This window comes from Scyliorhinus canicula, chromosome 17 (assembly GCF_902713615.1).
Source record: "Scyliorhinus canicula chromosome 17, sScyCan1.1, whole genome shotgun sequence".
NCBI classification, from domain to species: domain Eukaryota; kingdom Metazoa; phylum Chordata; class Chondrichthyes; order Carcharhiniformes; family Scyliorhinidae; genus Scyliorhinus; species Scyliorhinus canicula.
The window spans coordinates 131630172-131651646 of NC_052162.1; the positions used below are offsets into that span (position 1 = coordinate 131630172).

At 51.2% G+C, this 21475-nt stretch overlaps 1 non-coding gene and 1 pseudogene across 1 annotated transcript; one reads left to right on the forward strand and one right to left on the reverse strand.

Moving 5' to 3' along the window:
* LOC119951637 overlaps window positions 1-21475 on the forward strand; it is a 46169-nt pseudogene that overhangs the window by 23873 nt on the left and 821 nt on the right.
* Window positions 1875-1947, reverse strand: trnar-acg. Its single transcript has one exon. It is a non-coding gene; the product is annotated as a tRNA-Arg (tRNA).

The window sequence follows — 21475 nt, forward strand, 5'->3', positions numbered from 1 at the left end:
ATTCAATTGCCCACCAACTCAACTTGTCCAAATCACACTGAAGGATCTCTGCATCCTCCTCACGGCTCACCCTCCCACCCATCTGCAAATTTGGAGATATTACATTTTGTTCCCTCATCTAAATCGTTAACATATATTGTGAATAGCTGGGGTCCTAGAACGAATTCCTGTGGTACCCCACTAGTCACTGCCTACCAGAGGCTGTTTAACACAGGGCTAAATCGCTGGCTTTGAAAGCAGACCAAGCAGGCCAGCAGCACGGTTCGATTCCCATAACACCCTCCCCGAACAGGCGCCGGAATGTGGCGACTAGGGGCTTTTCACAGTAACTTCATTTGAAGCCTACTCGTGACAATAAGCGATTTTCATTTTTTCATTTGAAAAAGACCCATTAATTTCTACTCTTTTGTTTCCTGCCAGCCAAACAGTTTTTTATCCATCTCAATACACTACCCCTAATCCCGTGTGCTTTAATTTTACACACTAATCTCTTATGTGGGACTTTGTCAAAAGCCTTCTGAAAGTCCAAATATACCACATCCACTGGCTCCCCCTCGTCAACTCTACCAGTTACACCGTCGAAGAATGATTTCCCCTTCATAAATCCGTGCTGACTCTGTCTGAACCTGCCACTGGTTTCTAAGTGCTTTGCTATATAGTCTTTGATAATGGATTCTAGAATTTTCCCCACTGCCGATGTCAGGCTTACTGGTCTATAATTCCCTGTTTTCTCTCTATCTCCCTTTTTAAATATTGGAGTTACACAGGCCACCCTCCAATCTACAGGAACTGTTCCAGAGTTTATAGAATCCTGGAAGATGACCACCAATCCATCCACTATTTCTACAGCAACTTCCTTAAGTACTTTGGGATGCAGATTATCAAGCCCTTGAGATTTATCAGCCTTCAATCCCATCAATTTCCCAACACCATTTTTCTGGGCAGCATAGTGGCGCAGTGCCTCACAGCGCCAGGGACCCTGATTCAATTCCCACCTTGGGTGACTGTGTGGAGTTTGCACGCTCTCCAAGTATCTGGGTGGGTTTCCTCTGGGTGCTCTGGTTTCCTCCCACAGTTCAAAGTAATTGGCCAATGCAAAATGACTGGGTTACGGAGATGGGTATGGGCCTAGGTAGGGTGCTCTTTCCAAGCGTCGTCGCAGGCTCGATGGGCCGAATGGTCTCCTCCTGCACTGCAGGGGTTCTATGATTCTACCAATATTGATTTATTTCGGTTCCTCCCTCTCACTAGGGATAGATAGAGCAGACGTTCAAAGACTATTTCCTTGGGTGGATGTAGCTGTTACAAGGGGGCATAACTATAAGGTTCAGGGTGGGAGATATAGGAGGGATGTCCGAGGTAGGTTCTTTACTCAGAGAGTGGTTAGGGTGTGGAATGGACTGCCTGCTTTGATAGTGGAGTCGGACACTTTAGGAACTTTCAAGCGGTTATTGGATAGGCACATGGCGCACACCAGAATGACAGGGAGTGGGATAGCTTGATCTTGGTTTCGGACAATGCTCGGCACAACATCGAGGGCTGAAGGGCCTGTTCTGTGCTGTACTGTTCTATGTTTATAAACACTAAGCCCTGCATCCCCAACATTTCTGGCATCTGATTTATGTCAGTTTCTGTCTCTTTAGAATACACTGGAATTTGTCAAATAGGCTACTAAAATAAATCCAGTAAGAAGTCTTACACCAGGTTAAAGTCCAACAGGTTTGTTTGAAACACGAGCTTTTGGGGCACTGCTCCTTCCTCAGGTGAATGATAAAATAAATCCAAATAATCTAAACGATGACTTTTCATTTGATTTGGGTTAACGTTATTGAAAATGTATTATTTCATGGAGTTTTAGAACTAAAATTTACCCACGAGCCAGCCAGGAGTCGAACCTGGAATCTCCTGATCCGTAGTCAGGCGCGTTATCCATTGCGCCACTGGCCCACAGGGAAATACTGTGGCTACAAATCGGTCCAACACTTCACACAGACTGGGTGGAATTCACTCAGGGTCCCGCCGGTGGATTGGATCGGAGTCAGGGTTGAATTTGGTGGCAATGTAAAATGCAGCGACCAGCGTGGGAGGTAATCCCCGAAAAACAGAAAGAAGGAGCTGGCATTTAATAATAATAATTGAATGAATTTAAGTTTGGAAATTCCCACCTTCTTTCTGTCTGCAGCTATTTCCCGCTCTGAGCTGCACAATGAACAACAAACCACACCTAGAATGCAGGAAAACTTTCATTCCCTGTTCCTTCAACTGGTGCCGGCGATGTTTATGGACAAACTGCAGGCTCTGAGTATGTTTCCCCGGCTGCATTTATTCCCCTCGACCTGATTTCCTGTTTTCATCACATGTTGGAACGGTGTAAAGTTCCGGTCATGTCCACCAGAGGGCGACATGGTCACACGTTTCCATTTATCAAATTATATAATAGTCACCATCAGCTGCTGACTCAGTCAATGGTTCCTCTTTGTTTTCAAACATGGGAACAGATGAGACAGGAGGTAGGCCATTCGGCCCTTTCAGGCTGCTCTGACATTCAATGAGACCATGGCCCATCTGTTTGTGTTTCGAATTCCACATTCCCATCATTCTTCCGACATTTCTAATATTTCCTGGGTTTCGATGGAAGATCAAGGAGGTGAAAGATCACCCTTGTTTCCCTGTCCACAAATGCTGTCTGACTTTGTGAGATTTCCCAGCATTTTCCGCTTCTGCTGCAGTTTTCTGATCGGATTTGGATGTCAATCAGCGTATCTTTAGTTTGAACCGATTGCTTTGCTCCGGCTCGTTGGTCTAGGGATAGGGGGCGGGATTCTCCGAAATGGAGGTAGAGTGTCCCCGGCGTCGTGAATGCCGTCGCGGTTCACGACGTCACGAAGTGGCCACGGGCACTACCAATTCTGGCCCCCACAGGGGGCCAGCACGACGCTGGAGCGGTTCACGCTGCTCCAGCCTCCCTTCCCTGCCCCAACACGCCAACCCACGCATGCACAGGGTACTTCCTCAACGCGCCGGCTGCGACGCAACATGGCGCGGGGGTTCAGGGACCGGCCGCATAACAAAATGGGGCCAGGGCTGGAGAGGCCGGCCCGCCGATCGGTGGGCCCCGATCGTGGGCCAGACCTCATCGGAGGCCCCCCCCCCCCAGTTGAAGGAGCCCCCCTCCCCCTCCCCACACACTGGCCACCCCCCGACCCTGTACGCAGAGTTCCCACCGGTTGCGAGCAGGTGTGGACGGTGCCGGCGGTTCTCCGCCATTTCCGCGCGGCCGCTCGGTCCATCAAGGCTGGAGAATCGGAGGCCCGGCTGCGGCCAAACACAACGGCGCAAATGGTGCCGATTCTCCGCTCCTTGGTGATTCTCCGGCCCGGCGCAGAGCTCGGAGAATCCCAGGATTCTTGCTTCGGGGCTGTGACAGGTCCCGAATTCAAATCGCGGACGAGCCCTTTGATGTTGGCCGAATCACAGATTTTGTTCATTCCTTTGTGGTGCAGACATCGCACCTGCTCTGCCATTCATCATGATCATGGTTAATCGTCCAACTCAATAGCCAGGTCCCCCCCCCCCCATATATCCTTTGATCCCCTTTGCCCCAAGTGCGATATCTAACCGCTTCTTGAAGACATAGAATGATTTGGCCTCAGCTACTTTCTCTGGATTGATTCACATGGGGTTTGGTTTGAGAACCTGAGCTCACATTGCAGGGAATCTATCAGCACAAATCACTCGTTAGAAAAGCGAGACAGTTTCAAAAGGTAAATGGACGTTCAATTTATCCCCAGACACCAGTTCAGGTGATCCCATTGCAGGTTCAGGCAGCTGGCTGTATGTTTCATTTTATTAAATCGGGGATGTGAACGTCGCTGGGAGTTCCAGGATTATGTCCCAATGACAGTGAAGGAACAGACGATATATTTTGAAGTCAGGATGGAGAGTAACTTGGAGGGGAACCTCCAGGTTGGAGCGACCTTGGGTTTGAAAGGCGCTGTCTAAGGTGCCTTTGGTGAGTTCCTGCAGCCATCCAGGCAAGAGGAGAGTATTCCATCACACTCCTGACTTGTGCCTTGTAGATGGTGGACAGGCTTTGGAGGGAGTCAGGAGGTGAGTTACTCGCTGCAGGATTCCCAGCCTATGACCCGTATGTGTCGCCATTGAACGAACTGTTGATATTTGCGCCGAGTCAAAATAGGAACATCTGTGTTCCTGCTCGGTATGCCGGGAATTGTCAGCACTTCTGCTTCTCCTGAATGCATTTTGAGGGAGATGTCAGAGCAAATGACTTAGGTTTGTAAGATATATTCAGGTCATATTCGATAGCGGATTCACTGGGGAAGTGGTTGGTGGTTGAATCGTGTAATTATCTCGAGACCAGTAAAGCAGAGAACCAGGCTGAAGGTCTGGGGATCGGGGTCCAGATTCCAACACGGCAGATTCACTCAGCGACTCAGTTCAAGGGTTATTCAGGATGAGTGATAATGAAAATGTCAATTATGCAACTTTTCTCACACACATATACGGATGGGGGTTGACAATGTTTTTACGCGATTTCCAATCCAGGATTTTTTTTTGCGTGTAAAACAAACATGATAACCACGACACCATAGAAACAGGGCACCGGGTTTGCTGCACTGACGGAGAATAGGAAACCTGCACTTTTGTGGCACTGTAGAACCTTCTTTTGAGGGAGTCCAATTCGGCTGAAAACTTAGACGGGCGCCGCAGAAATTGATCTAACATCAGAATCAGAAAATGTCAGAGCATATTAGGAAACTATTCACACTTAACGTGCGTGAACTTGCTGACTGTTTCTTCCCAGTCTCCATAATGGTGGATTTTGTGGGATGTCATTTGAAACGGGTGTAAGGTAATGGATTTCATAGATTATCATAGAATTTACGGTGCTGAAGGAGGCCACTCGGCCCATCGAGTCTGCACCGGCTCTTGGAAAGAGCACCCTACCCAAGGTCAACACCTCCACCCTATCCCCATAACCCAGTAACCCCACCCAACACTAAGGGCAATTTTGGACACTAAGGACAATTTATCATGGCCAATCCACCTAACCTGCATATCTTTGGACTGTGGGAAGAAACCGGAGCACCCGGAGGAAACTCACGCAAACACGGGGAGAACGTGCAGACTCCACACAGACAGTGACCCAAGCCGGGAATCGAACCTGGGACCCTGGAGCTGGGCCTATAGGAGGGCCTTTATGACGGTTGTCGTGGTCATGTCGGGACAGGGAATGGCGAAAGGGAAGCGGGAGTATTCGTCAATAACACTCAAGAAATAAGTGTTATGGTTGTTGGAGGGGTGGGGACCCTTGAAGTCTATACTGAGACGTTCAAAGGGGCGGGATGCCTTGATCAGATGCACTCGTTCGGGGCGGTAGAAGTGTGGTTTGCACTCGGCGCAGACGTGGCAGTCCCTAGTGACGGTCCTGACTTCCTCAACGGAGTAGGGCAGGTTGCGGGTCTTAATAAAATGGTAAAAACGGGTGACCCCTGGATGGCAGAGGTCCGTGTGGAGGGAACAAGGTGGTCAATCTGCGCGCTGGCGCAGGTACCGCGGGATAGGGCATCGGAAGGCTCATTGAGCTTCCCAGGATGATACAAAATATCGTAGTTGTACGTGGACAACTCGATCCACCACCGCAAGATCTTGTCGTTCTTGATCTTGCCCCTCTGTGCATTGTCGAACACGAAAGCCATTGACCGTTGGTCTGTGAGGAGGGTAAACCTCCTGCCAGCCAGATAGTGCCTCCAATATCGCACAGCTTCGACTATGGCCTGTGCCTCCTTTTCCACCGAGGAATGGCGGATTTCGGAAGCGTGGAGGGTTCGTGAGAAGAAGGCCACGGGTCTGCCCGCTTGGTTCAGGGTGGCCGCCAGAGCTACGTCAGACACATCGCTCTCGACCTGGAATGGGAGGGACTCGTTGATAGCGCACATCGTGGCCTTTGCGATATCCGCTTTGATGCAGCTAAAGGCCTGGCGGGCCTCCATTGACAGGGGAAAGGAGGTGGACTGGATGAGGGGGCGGGCTTTGTCGGCGTAGTTGGGGACCCACTGGGCGTAATATGAGAAGAAGCCCAGGCAGCGTTTGAGGGATTTGAGGAAGTTGGGGAGAGGGAGTTCCATCAGGGGGCGCATGCGTTCGGGGTCGGGGCCTATCACTCCGTTACGCACTATGTAGCCGAGGATGGCTAGACGGTCGGTGCTAAACACGCACTTATCCTTATTGTAGGTTAAATTAAGGAGTTTTGCGGTTCTGAGGAATTTTTGGAGGTTGATGTCGTGGTCCTGCTGGTTGTGGCCACAGATGGTAACGTTATCGAGATACGGGAAGGTGGCCCATAAACCGTGCTTGTCGACCATTCGGTCCATCTCCCGTTGGAAGACCGAGACCCCATTTGTGACACCGAATGGAACCCTGAGGAAGTGGTAGAGGCGCCCATCCGCCTCGAACGCTGTGTACTTTCAGTCACTCGCACGGATGGGCAGCTAGTGATAGGCGGACTTAAGGGCCACCGTGGAGAAGACTTTGTACTTCGCGATCCTGTTAACCAGGTCGGAAATACGGGGGAGAGGATACGCGTCCAGCTGCGTAAACCTGTTGATGGTCTGACTGTAGTCAATGACCATCCGGTTTTTCTCCCCAGTCCTAACCACCAGCACTTGGCTCGCCAGGGACTGTTGCTGGCCTCGATGACTCCTTCCTTCAGCAGCCTTTGGGATCGCCAGGGACTGTTGCTGGCCTCGATAACTCCTTCCTTAAGGAGTCTCTGGACCTCGGACCCGATGAAGGTCCGGTCCTGGGCACTGTATCGTCTGCTCCGAGTGGCGACAGGTTTACAATCTGGGGTGAGATTAGCAAACAAGGAAGGGGGGGTCCACTTTGAGGGACGCGAGGCTGCAAACAGTAAGAGGAGGAATAGGGCCGCCGAATTGGAAGGTCAAGCTCTGCAGGTTGCACTGGAAATCCAGGCCCAAGAGAGCCGGAGCGCATAGACGGGGGAGAATGAGGAGTTTGAAGTTTTTGAAGACCTTCCCCTGGACCGTGAGGTCCGCTATGCAGCACCCGGTGATTTGGACGGTGTGCGCACCCGAGGCCAATTCAATCTTATGCTTAACTGGATGGATGGGGAGCGCGCAGCGTCTTACCGTGTCGGGGTGGACAAAACTTTCCATGCTCCCAGAGTCCAGCAGGCACCTCGTTTTGTGTCCGTTGAGCTGAACAGTTGTCGTAGTCTTGGCGAGCGAACGTGGTCGAAACTGGTCGAGTGTGATGGAAGCAAGTCGTGGTGAGAGTTCCAGATCATCCTCAGTGGCAGAGTAATCGCTTGCAGGGCCTTCCGTGTTGGCCCAAGATGGCGGCGCCCAGGACCCGCACGTGGAGCCGGGGCCCCAAGATGGCGGCGCCTGTGGGAACCCCGTGGCGGCTGTGGGCAGTGTCAGCGGCGTCTGCGGGCCGGTCGGGGCGGCTGGGAGCGAGGGTGGGGAGGACCGTGGGGCCGTTGCGGGGGCCGGAAGGCGGGCTGGAGAAGTTGGTGCGCGGCGTGGAACAGCAGCGACCGACTTGGTCTGGCAGACCACCGCGTAGTGACCCTTCTTCCCGCAGCTTACACAGAGCGGAGCGGGCCGGGCAGCGCGGGTGCTTGGAGAGACCACAAAAATAGCAACGGGGCCCCGCTCGTTTGTCGGAGCGACCCGCAGCGCAGGTTTGGGGGCGATCAGGGTCCACGGAGGACGGGGGTGGCCCGTGCCATGAAGTCCAGGGGGTTGCTGCGTGGCCGGGGGCGTATGCGCGGGCGTTCAGGGAGGTTGCGAGAGTCCGTGCCTCAGCTAGGCTGAGGAGTTCTTCTGCAGCAATCGTTGGCGGATAGAGGAGGATTGCATGCCAGCAACGTAAGCGTCTCTGATTAAAAGTTCCATGTACTCAGTCGCCGAAACTTGGAGACAGGCGCACGTTTTCCCTAGAGCTGCGAGGGCCTGGTAAAACTCGTCGAGTGACTCACCAGGGAACTGTTGTCTAGTCGTCAGGAGATCGTGCGTATACTTCGTTGACCGGCCGGATAAAGTGTCCTTTGAGAATCTCCATGGCCGTATCATAATCGCTTTCGTCCTCAATCATTGAGTAGACCGATGTGCCCACGCATGAGTGGAGGATGTGGAGTTTCTGCTCCTTGGTGGGTTTGCTGGCTGCAGTTGTCAGGTAACTGTTGAAACACGCCTGCCAGTGTCAAAAGATTGCAGACGCACTTGAGGCATGCGGGCGGGTACGGAGGCAGTCAGGCTTGATGCGTAGCTCCATTCCAAAATTCTAGCTGATTAAATTGATGTACCATCAATTGGATTCAAGACACGATTTGGATCCGAACTGTGGCTTTAATCAGCTAGTTGTTATCCCGGTGGTCGACTACAGAGTAAGGCCGACCGCCGGGAACTCTGGGCACTTATACCCCACCTCGGAGCCGGGGCTTACTTGCCTCTCAACCAATTGGAGAGCAGTCACATAACTAGTTCCAACCAATCGGACGAGAGGCACATGACCAGCCAGAGCCAATGGGAAGCCAGTGCTCTGCACCAATGGCAGTGCTCATATCCATACCACCACTAGTCCTAATCCCCTTCTCCTCCCATTTTCGAAAATTTCTATCCCACCTCCCTGGCTCAAATCTATGGTTCCCCCAAATCGGCATTTCCCTTGACCCCGTCCACAACTCGAAGTGTTGGCGAAACTGCCTCCAAATTCTCAACGGAGCTATTACTACCAGACTCGCTGAGTATTTCCCCGGGGCCATTGGGAGCGGTGCTGTTGCTGGCGCCTTCAATCCTGACCCCCTACACAAACTCTCCTCCATTCTGACCCACTGGGAATCAACCCCTCTGACCCAACTCCGCACCTTCTCCACATTCGCCGCCCAATAGTAATACACAGGTTCGGGAGACCCAAACCCCTGCCTGCCTTCCCCTCTTTGGCAGCACCTTTTTAATTCTGACCACCTTTCCTCCCCACATCAACGAGGTAATCATCCCTTCAATCTCTCCAAAGAAATGCCTTTGGCAGGAAAATCAGCAGGCATTGGAAAATAAAAAGGAATCGCGGCAACACGTTCATTTTAACCGCCTGTACCCGACCCGCCAGTGACAGAGGGAGACCATCCCACCTTGCCAGATCAGCTTTCACTCTCCCCACCAAACTAGAAATATTAGAACATAGAACATAGAACATAGAACATAGAACAGTACAGCAATCAACCAGCAGAGGGCAGCAGAGCAGAGCTACTGATCAGCTGTTCTGGGGAAATTTGCATACGTGCAGTGCGGTCAGCCTAAGTTGAAGGTGAACCTGCGAAGAAGACCCAAGGAGTTTGAGTAAAGGCAAGCAACCAGCAGAGGGCAGCAGAGCAGAGCTACTGATCAGCTGTTCTGGGGAAATTTGCATACGTGCAGTGCGGTCAGCCTAAGTTGAAGGTGAACCTGCGAAGAAGACCCAAGGAGTTTGAGTAAAGGCAAGCAACCAGCAGAGGGCAGCAGAGCAGAGCTACTGATCAGCTGTTCTGGGGAAATTTGCATACGTGCAGTGCGGTCAGCCTAAGTTGAAGGTGAACCTGCGAAGAAGACCCAAGGAGTTTGAGTAAAGGCAAGCAACCAGCAGAGGGCAGCAGAGCAGAGCTACTGATCAGCTGTTCTGGGGAAATTTGCATACGTGCAGTGCGGTCAGCCTAAGTTGAAGGTGGTTTGTGGAGGGGCTATTGGCAAGTGACAGTTAAACCCGAAACACTTTGTGAGTGTTTCCCACCCTACCTCCTCCTCTAACCAACCCCCCCACCCCACGGTGGTTGGGAAGCGGGAGCAGGGGCCTGTCGTGAAGGTGAGTGAGTGCCTTTAAATTTGCTTACCTTTCAGCGGGATCAGGGTTTGAGGTAATATCAGGTAAGCTCTTCCTTTCTTTTTCTTTTTCTTGTTTTTTTTTTAAATCTAGAGGTGATGTCAGGGAAGGCAGTACAATGCTCCTCCTGCAGAATGTTTGAGGTGAGGGACGCCGTCAGTGTCCCTGCTGATTTCATCTGTGGGAAGTGCACCCAACTCCAGCTCCTCAAAAACCGTGTTAGGGACCTGGAGCTTGAGCTGGATGAACTTCGGATCATTCGGGAGGCAGAGGGGGTCATAGATAGGAGCTTCAGGGAAGTAGTTACACCAAAGACTGGAGATAGATGGGTAACTGTAAGAGGGACTGGGAAGAAGCAGTCAGTGCAGGGACCCCCTGCGGTCGTTCCCCTGAGTAACAAGTATACCGTTTTGGATACTTGTGGGGAGGACGACTTACCAGGGGTAAGCCATGGGGTATGGGCCTCTGGCACGGAGTCTGTCCCTGTTGCTCAGAAGGGAAGGGGGGAAAGGAGTAGAACATTAGTAATTGGGGACTCAATAGTCAGGGGCACAGATAGGAGATTTTGTGGGAGCGAGAGAGACTCACGTTTGGTATGTTGCCTCCCAGGTGCAAGGGTACGTGATGTCTCGGATCGTGTTTTCCGGGTCCTTAAGGGGGAGGGGGAGCAGCCCCAAGTCATAGTCCACATTGGCACTAACGACATAGGTAGGAAAGGGGACAAGGATGTCAGGCAGGCCTTTAGGGAGCTAGGATGGAAGCTCAGAGCGAGAACAAACAGAGTTGTTACCTCTGGGTTGTTGCCCGTGCCACGTGATAGTGAGATGAGGAATAGGGAGAGAGAGCAATTAAACACGTGGCTACAGGGATGGTGCAGGCGGGAGGGATTCAGATTTCTGGATAACTGGGGCTCTTTCTGGGGAAGGTGGGACCTCTATAGACAGGATGGTCTACATCTGAACCTGAGGGGCACCAATATCCTGGGGGGGAGATTTGTTAGTACTCTTTGGGGGGGTTTAAACTAATTCAGCAGGGGCATGGGAACCTGGATTGTAGTTTTGGGGTGCGAGAGATTGAGAGTAGAGAGGTCAGGAGCACAGTTTTTGACTTCGCAGGAGGGCGGCAGTGTTCAGGTCTGTGGTTTGAAGTGTGTCTATTTCAATGCCAGGAGTATACGAAATAAGGTAGGGGAACTGGCAGCATGGGTTGGTACCTGGGACTTCGATGTTGTGGCCATTTCAGAGACATGGATAGAGCAGGGACAGGAATGGTTGTTGCAGGTTCCGGGGTTTAGGTGCTTTAGTAAGGTCAGAGAAGGGGGCAAAAGAGGGGGAGGTGTGGCGCTGCTAGTCAAGGACAGTATTACGGTGGTAGAAAGGATGCAAGATGGGGACTCTTCTTCCGAGGTAGTATGGGCTGAGGTTAGAAACAGGAAAGGAGAGGTCACCCTGTTGGGAGTTTTCTATAGGCCACCTAATAGTTCTAGAGATGTAGAGGAAAGGATGGCGAAGATGATTCTGGAAAAGAGCGAAAGTAACAGGGTAGTTGTTATGGGAGACTTTAACTTTCCTAATATTGACTGGAAAAGATATAGTTCGAGTACATTGGATGGGTCGTTCTTTGTACAATGTGTGCAGGAGGGCTTTCTGACACAATATGTTGACAGGCCAACAAGAGGTGAGGCCACTTTGGATTTGGTTTTGGGTAATGAACCAGGCCAGGTGTTAGATCTGGAGGTAGGTGAACACTTTGGAGACAGTGACCACAATTCGGTGACCTTTACGTTAGTGATGGAAAGGGATAAGTATACCCCGCAGAGCAAGAGTTATAGCTGGGGGAAGGGCAATTATGATGCCATTAGACATGACTTAGAATGTGTTGGTTGGAGAAGTAGGCTGCAAGGGTTGGGCACACTGGATATGTGGAGCTTGTTCAAGGAACAGCTATTGCATGTTCTTGATAAGTACGTACCAGTCAGGCAGGGAGGAAGGGGTCGAGCGAGGGAACCGTGGTTTACCAAAGAAGTGGAATCTCTTGTTAAGAGGAAGAAGGAGGCCTATGTGAAGATGAGGCATGAAGTTTCAGTTGGGGCGCTTGATAGTTACAAGGAAGCGAGGAAGGATCTAAAGAGAGAGCTGAGACGAGCAAGGAGGGGACATGAGAAGTCTTTGGCAGGTAGGATCAAGGAAAACCCAAAAGCTTTCTATAGGTATGTCAGGAATAAAAGAATGACTAGGGTAAGAGTAGGGCCAGTCAAGGACAGTGGTGGGAAGTTGTGTGTGGAGGCTGAGGAGATAAGCGAGATACTAAATGAATACTTTTCGTCAGTATTCACTCAAGAAAAAGATAATATTGTGGAGGAGAATGCTGAGACCCAGGCTATTAGAATAGATGGCATTGAGGTGCGTAGGGAAGAAGTGTTGGCAATTCTGGACAAGGTGAAAATAGATAAGTCCCCGGGGCCGGATGGGATTTATCCTAGGATTCTCTGGGAAGCCAGGGAAGAGATTGCTGAGCCTTTGGCTTTGATTTTTAGGTCATCATTGGCTACAGGAATAGTGCCAGAGGACTGGAGGATAGCAAATGTGGTCCCTTTGTTCAAGAAGGGGAGTAGAGATAACCCCAGTAACTATAGGCCGGTGAGCCTAACGTCTGTGGTGGGTAAAGTCTTGGAGAGGATTATAAAAGATACGATTTATAATCATCTAGATAGGAATAATATGATTAGGGATAGTCAGCATGGTTTTGTGAAGGGTAGGTCATGCCTCACAAACCTTATCGAGTTCTTTGAGAAGGTGACTGAACAGGTAGACGAGGGTAGAGCAGTTGATGTGGTGTATATGGATTTCAGTAAAGCGTTTGATAAGGTTCCCCACGGTCGGCTATTGCAGAAAATACGGAGGCTGGGGATTGAGGGTGATTTAGAGATGTGGATCAGAAATTGGCTAGTTGAAAGAAGACAGAGAGTGGTAGTTGATGGGAAATGTTCAGAATGGAGTTCAGTTACGAGTGGCGTACCACAAGGATCTGTTCTGGGGCCGTTGCTGTTTGTCATTTTTATAAATGACCTAGAGGAGGGCGCAGAAGGATGGGTGAGTAAATTTGCAGACGACACTAAAGTCGGTGGAGTTGTAGACAGTGCGGAAGGATGTTGCAGGTTACAGAGGGACATAGATAAGCTGCAGAGCTGGGCTGAGAGGTGGCAAATGGAGTTTAATGTGGAGAAGTGTGAGGTGATTCACTTTGGAAAGAATAACAGGAATGCGGAATATTTGGCTAATGGTAAAATTCTTGGTAGTGTGGATGAGCAGAGGGATCTCGGTGTCCATGTACATAGATCCCTGAAAGTTGCCACCCAGGTTGATAGGGTTGTGAAGAAGGCCTATGGTGTGTTGGCCTTTATTGGTAGAGGGATTGAGTTCCGGAGCCATGAGGTCATGATGCAGCTGTACCAAACTCTGGTACGGCCGCATTTGGAGTATTGCGTACAGTTCTGGTCGCCTCATTATAGGAAGGACGTGGAAGCTTTGGAACGGGTGCAGAGGAGATTTACCAGGATGTTGCCTGGTATGGAGGGAAAATCTTATGAGGAAAGGCTGATGGACTTGAGGTTGTTTTCGTTAGAGAGAAGAAGGTTAAGAGGTGACTTAATAGAGGCATACAAAATGATCAGAGGGTTAGATAGGGTGGACAACGAGAGCCTTCTCCCGCGGATGGAGGTGGCTAGCACGAGGGGACATAGCCTTAAATTGAGGGGTAATAGATATAGGACAGAGGTCAGAGGTGGGTTTTTTACGCAAAGAGTGGTGAGGCCGTGGAATGCCCTACCTGCAACAGTAGTGAACTCGCCAACATTGAGGGCATTTAAAAATTTATTGGATAAGCATATGGATGATAAGGGCATAGTGTAGGTTAGATGGCCTTTAGTTTTTTTTTCCATGTCGGTGCAACATCGAGGGCCGAAGGGCCTGTACTGCGCTGTATCGTTCTATTAAGCACAGAACAGGCCCTTCGGCCCTCAATGTTGTGCCGAGCCATGATCACCCTACTCAAACCCACGTATCCACCCTATACCCGTAACCCAACAACCCCCCCCCCCCCCCCCCTAACCTTACTTTTTAGGACACTACGGGCAATTTAGCATGGCCAATCCACCTAACCCGCACATCTTTGGACTGTGGGAGGAAACCGGAGCACCCGGAGGAAACCCACGCACACACAGGGAGGACGTGCAGACTCCGCACAGACAGTGACCCAGCCGGGAATCGAACCTGGGACCCTGGAGCTGTGAAGCATTTATGCTAACCACCATGCTACCGTGCTGCCCCATATTGTACCTACGGAGCCCCCCCCCTCCCAATCCCGAGCAACCTGCACCCCCAGATACCTAAAGCGAGTCCCTGCCCTATGGAATGGCAGCCCCCCCACCTCTGCCCCCACCCCCGGCCGAGACACCACAAAATACTCACTCTTGTCTAGGTTTAATTTGTACCCCGAGAAAGACCCAAACACCCGAAGCAGCTCCAATATTCCCCCTATCGTCACACTCGGCTCTGACACGTATAATAACAAGTCATCAGCATATAAGGGCACCCTGTGCTCTATCCCCCGCCCCCCAGCACTATCCCTTTCCATACCCCCGAACATCTTAACGCGATGGCCAACGGCTCAATCGCGAGTGCAAACAGCGGGGGGGGGGGGGGGGGGGGAACAGAGGACATCCCTGCCTCATCCTACGGTGGAGAGGAAAGTATCTCAAGCTGATGTTGTTTGCGCGGACACTCGCCCTCGGCTCCTTATATAGTAGCTTTACCCAGTTCACAAATCTTGGTCCAATCCCAAACCGCTCCAGCACTGCCATCAAGTACCCACATTCTACCCGGTCAAATGCCTTCTCAGTGTCCAATGCCACAACCACCTCTGTTTCCTTCCCCTCCGCCGGTGCCATAACCACATTCAATACCCTTCTAACGTTTGAAAAGAGCTGACTCCCTCACACAAACCCCGTCTGATCTTCACCTATCACCTTCAGGAGGCACCCCTCCAGCCTACCCGCCAGTACCTTCGCCAATATCTTTGTGTCCACGTTTCAAAGTGATATGGACCTATCCGACCCACATTCCGTTGGATCCTTATCTCTTTAAAGCAACAGGGAAATCTATGTCTGTCCCAAATGTTGTGGTAACACCCCCTTCCCTATCGCTTCGACAAACATCCCCAAATTGGTACCAGCTTATTTTTGAATCTTTTATAATATTCCACCAGAAACCCATCCGGCCCTGCCACCTTCCCCGACTGCATCCTCCCAATCACATCTTTTATCTCCTGCTCTACAAACGCTGCTTCTAATGTAGCCCTGTCCCCCTCCCCTAACCTCGGGTACTCCAGCCCATCTAGAAATTCCTGCATCTCCCTGCCCCCCTTGTCCACCACAATGCACCCTGCCTCAAATGCCACCCGTTTACTCACCAGTATTGCCACCCCTCTGGTCTTTGAGATTAGCCCCAAGTGGAGCACCAGGCCCACCCATCCCCTCCGAAACCTCGTTTGGGCAGCGAGTTTTAAGTGCGTCTCCTGCAGCATGACCACGTCCACCTTCAACCCCTTTAAATGCGCGAACACGCGGTCCTCTTGACCGGCCCGTTCAGACCCCTCACGTTCCACGTGATCAGCCTGGATGGGGGGTTGACCCCCCCCTCCCTGCCGACTAGCCATCTCCCTTTTTCGGCCAGCCACGTGCCCACGCCCCCCGCTCTCTCTAGCCCTCCCATCGGAGGACCCCAACCCGACTCTCCATCCGCCCCCAACAGTTGGCTCCCCTTCAGTCAGCAAAGCAGCACCCCCCCCCCCCAGTCCCCCAATCCCAACTCCACCCCCACGCCGTGCCAAGCACCCGCTTAGCACTGATTTCCCCCCCATTGCGCTTCCGTAAGTCAGCTGACCCATGTTGACCCCGGCCGCTCCCGCCTCCATCTCCAAGCATATTATTGTCTCCTCCTCCGGGCCCCCAACCCCCACCTCCCCCACAGGGTAAGAGGGCAAGAGCCACCCGTATCCTTCCCGTGCACCGGACAACACAACCCGGGCGTTACCCCGCCCCCCCCGAAACAAAAACAGGAAAAGGAAAGCAAACAACTTAAATTCTACTAACAGTCTTACACCAGGCCAACACCCGGTTACACATCTCTGCCAGAGCGTTTCACCCACACGCAGCTGCCCCTTAGTTCGAGTCCAGCTTTTCGTGCTTAATGAATGTCCACGCCTCCTCCGGCGTATCAAAGTAATGGTGCCTGTCCTGGTACGTTACCCAAAGCCTCTCCGGATGCAGGAGCCCAAACTTCACCCCTTTGCTGTGGAGGACCGCCTTGGCCCGGTTGAATCCCGCACGCCTCCTCGCCAGTTCAGCTCCCAAGTCCTGGTATATGCGAATCTCGCCGTTCTCCCACTTACTGCTCCGCTCCTTCTTTGCCCAACGCAGGACACGCTCCCTGTCTGTGAAGCGGTGGAACCTTATCACCATCGCCCTCGGTGGTTCATTCGCCCTAGGCTTCCTCGCGAGGACTCGATGCGCCCCGTCCAGTTCCAAGTGCCGCGGGAAGGCCCCCGCGCCCATCAGCATCCCCAGCATTGTAGAACATAGAACATAGAACATTACAGCGCAGTACAGGCCCTTCGGCCCTCGACGTTGCGCCGTCCTGTAAAACCCCTCTAAAGTCCCTCTACACTATTCCCTTATCGTCCATATGCCTATCCAATGACCATTTGAATGCGTTTAGTGTTGGCGAGTCCACTACTGTTGCAGGCAGGGCATTCCACGCCCTTACTACTCTCTGAGTAAAGAACCTACCTCTGACATGTGTCTTATATCTATCTCCCCTCAATTTAAAGCTATGTCCCCTCGTGCTGGACATCACCATCCGAGGAAAAAGGCTCTCACTGTCCACCCTATCTAATCCTCTGATCATCTTGTATGCCTCAATTAAGCCACCTCTTAACCTTCTTCTCTCTAACGAAAACAGCCTCAAGTCCTTCAGCCTTTCCTCATAAGATCTTCCCTCCATACCAGGCAACATTCTGGTAAATCTCCTCTGCACCCTTTCCAATGCTTCCACATCCTTCCTATAATGCGGCGACCAGAACTGCACGCAATACTCCAAATGCGGCCGCACCAGAGTTTTGTACAACTGCAACATGACCTCATGGCTCCGAAACTCAATTCCTCTACCAATAAAAGCTAACACACCGTACGCCTTCTTAACAACCCTCTCAACCTGGGTGGCAACTTTCAGGGATCTATGGACATGGACACCGAGATCTCTCTGCTTGTCCACACTACCAAGAATCTTACCATTAGCCCAGTACTCTGTCTTCCTGTTATTCCTTCCAAAATGAATTACCTCACACTTTTCTGCATTAAACTCCATTTGCCACCTGTCAGCCCAGCTCTGCAGCTTATCTATGTCCCTCTGTAACTTGTAACATCCTTCTGCACTGTCCACAACTCCACCGACTTTAGTGTCATCTGCAAATTTACTCACCCATCCTTCCACGCCCTCCTCCAGGTCATTTATAAAAATGACAAACAGCAGCGGCCCCAAAACAGATCCTTGTGGTACACCACTAGTAACTGGACACCAGTCGGAACATTTCCCATCAACCACCACCCTTTGTCTTCTATCAGCTAGCCAATTTCTGATCCAAACTGCTAAATCACCCTGAATTCCATGCCGCTGTATCTTCTGCAATAGCCTACCGTGGGGAACCTTATCAAATGCTTTACTGAAATCCATATACACCACATCAACTGCTTTACCCTCATCCACCTGTTTGGTCACCTTCTCAAAGAACTCAATGAGGTTTGTGACGCACGACCTACCCTTCACAAATCTTTAATCAAATTATTCCTTTCCAGATGATTATACATCCTATCTCTTATAAACCTTTCCAAGACTTTTCCCACAACAGAAGTAAGGCTCACTGATCTATAGTTACCGGGGTTATCTCTTCTCCCCTTCTTGAACAAGGGGACAACATTTGCCATCCTCCAGTCTTCCGGCACTATTCCTGTAGACAAAGATGACTTAAAGATCAAAGCCGAAGGCTCAGCAATCTCCTTCCTAGCTTCCCAGAGAATCCTAGGATAAATCCCATCCGGCCCAGGGGACTTATCTATTTTCACACTTTCCAGAATCGCTCACACCTCCTCCTTATGAATCTCAAGCCCTTCTAGTCTAGTAGCCTGTATTCTCCTCGACAACTTTGTCTTTTTCCTGTTTGAATACAGACGAAAAATACTCATTTAGCACCTCTCCTATCTCCTCGGACTCTATGCACAACTTCCCACTACTGTCCTTGACTGGCCCTACTCTTACCTTAGTCATTCTTTTATTCCTGACATATCTATAGAAAGATTTAGGGTTATCCTTGATCCTACCTGCCAAAGACTTCTCATGTCCTCGCTTGGCTCTTCTTAGCTCTCTCTTTAGAGCCTTCCTAGCTAACTTGTAACTCTCAAGCACCCTAACTGAACCATCACGTCTCATCTTTACATAAGCCTCCTTCTTCCTCTTGACAAGTGTTTCAACTGCTTTAGTAACCCACGGTTCCCTCGCTCGACTACTTCCTCCCTGCTAGCAGTTACATACTTATCAAGGACACGCAGTAGCTGTTCCTTGAACATGCTCCACATTTCCATTGTGTCCATCCCCTGCAGTTTTCCTCTCCAGCCGATGCATCCTAAGTCTTGCCTCATCGCATCATAATTGCCTTTCCCCCAGATATAACTCTTGCCCTGCGGTGTTTACCTATCCCTTTCCATCGCTAAAGTAAACGTAATTGAATTGTGGTCACTATCACCAAAGTGCTCACCTACCTCCAAATCTAACAACTGTCCTGGTTCATTACCCAGTACCAAATCCAATATGGCCTCGCCTCTTGTTGGTCTATCTACATACTGCATCAGGAAACCCTCCTTCACACATTGGACAAAAACGGACCCATCTAAAGTACTCGAACTATAGTGTTTCCTGTCAATATTTGGAAAGTTAAAGTCCCCCATAACAACTACCCTGTTACTTTCGTTCCTATCCAGAATCATCTTTGCAATCCTTTCCTCTACATCTCTGGAACTTTTCAGAGGCCTATAGAAAAGCCCTAACAGGGTGACCTCTCCTTTCCTGTTTCTTAACTCAGCCCATACTACCTCAGTATTCGAGTCCTCATCAAATGTCCTCTCAGCCACCGTAATACTGTCCTTGTCTAACAATGCCACTCCTCCCCCTCTCTTACCACCTTCCCTGAGCTTACTGAAATATCTGAACCCCGGCACCTGCAACAACCATTCCTCGCCCTGCTCTATCCATGTCTCCGAAATGGCCACAACATCGAAGTCCCAGGTACTAACCCATGCCGCAAGCTCACCCACCTTATTCCGGATGCTCCTGGCATTGACGTAGACGCACTTTAGACCACCTTCCTTCCTGCCGGTACACTCCTGCAGCTTTGAAACCATACGTGCTCGCGTCCGCCCCCTCCGCACCTTCAGGGAGGCCCAGGATCTGCAGGTTGTGACTCCTGGACCTATACTCGAGGTCATCCAGCCTCTCCTGCCATCTCTTGTGTAGGGCTTTGTGCGCCTCCACTCAGACCGCTAGGCCCAGGATCTCATCCTCATTGTCAGGTACCTTCCTCTCCACCTCTTTAGTCGCCTTCTTTTTAACTAATTGCTTTTTGTGGATTATTGAATCTGTATCCACCACCTGATCGGGCTGTGCATCCGAAATTCTAACAAAATTCTGCCCTTTTTTGGATTACTTCTCCTCATTCTTCCACCCAGAGTAGATCACCTCCCAATTTTCTGTGTTGAATTTCATCTGCGGTGAGCTCACCCAGTCCCCCATTCTGCTTCTGTCCTACTCAAACCTCTCGCTCTCTTCCTCACTGTTTCCGACACTTTCAACTTTTGTGTCATCTGAAAATGTTGATATTGTTCCTGTGACCTCTAATCCAAGTTGGAAGGGTGGCACGGCGGCACAGTGGTTAGCACTGCTGCCTCACAGCGCCTGGGACCCGGCTTCAATTCAGGCCGTGGGTCACTGCCTGTGCGGAGTCTGCACTTTCTCCCCGTGTCTGTGTGGGTTTCCTCCGGGTGCTCCTGTTCCCGCCCACAGTGCAAAAATGTGCAGGTTAGGCGGATTGACCGTGCTAAATTGCTCCTTCATATCCAAAGATATGCAAATTAGGTGGGATTACAGGGATAGGGTGGGGCAGAGGGCTTAGAGGATCGGTGCAGACTCAATGGGCTGAATGGCCTCCTTCTGCATTGTAAGGTTTCTATGGATATTGATTTTATGGAAGTCAGTGAGCCAAAATACCAGCCAGAACACCAGCCCTCTGCCCGAGACCCTGGCGTTGGGGTCAGAGGAGGATACTGGCTTTCCGTCACAGCTGTCTCCAGCATCCTCCACCATCTCAGAGACTATCACCTCGGTCGGGCAAACTAGTGAAGAGGCTCCTGGTGCGCACCACACAGTCAGTCTGGTACAGCAGGTGGAGGTAGGAGCAGCCCAGGGGTCGGACGGTCGGAGGGCAGTCCGGCCCCAGGAATCAGCTGCTGCCCGGATGGGTCCTGGGCTCCTGGAACACCCAGTCCTACACAGTGGAGATGGAGTCAGAGACCCAGGAACCAGAGGAGGAAATGACGGCCGGCTTCCAGCACCTGCAAGGGGTAAGTACATAGAACATAGAACATAGAACAGTACAGCACAGAACAGGCCCTTCGGCCCTCGATGTTGTGCCGAGCCATGATCACCCCATTCAAACCCACGTATCCACCCTATACCCGTAACCCAACAACCCCCCCCCCCCCCCCCCCAACCTTACTTTTATTCGGACACTAAGGGCAATTTATCATGGCCAATCCACCTAACCCGCACATCTTTGGACTGTGGGAGGAAACCGGAGCACCCGGAGGAAACCCACGCACACACGGGGAGGACGTGCAAACTCCGCACAGACAGTGACCCAGCCGGGAATTGAACCTGGGACCCTGGAGCTGTGAAGCATTTATGCTAACCACCATGCTACCGTGCTGCCCCATATTGTACCTACGGAGTCCCCCCCCTCCCAATCCCGAGCAACCTGCACCCCCAGATACCTAAAGCGAGTCCCTGCCCTATGGAATGGCAGCCACCCCCCCACCCCTGCCCACACCCCCGGCCGAGACACCACAAAATACTCACTTTTGTCTAGATTTAATTTGTACCCCGAGAAAGACCCAAACACCTGAAGCAGCTCCAGTATTTCACCTATTGGCACACTCGGTTCCAACACATATAACAGCAAGTCATCAGCATTTAAAGACACCCTGTGCTCTATCCCCCTCGCACTATTCCTTTCCATACCCCCGAACATCTTAACGCGATGGCCAATGGCTCAATCGCGAGTGCAAACAGCAGGGGGGACATAGGACATCCCTGCCTCGTCCTGCGGTGGAGAGAAAAGTATCTCGAGTTGATGTTTTTGTGCGGACACTCGCCCTCGGCTCCTTATACAGTAGCTTCACCCAGTTCAC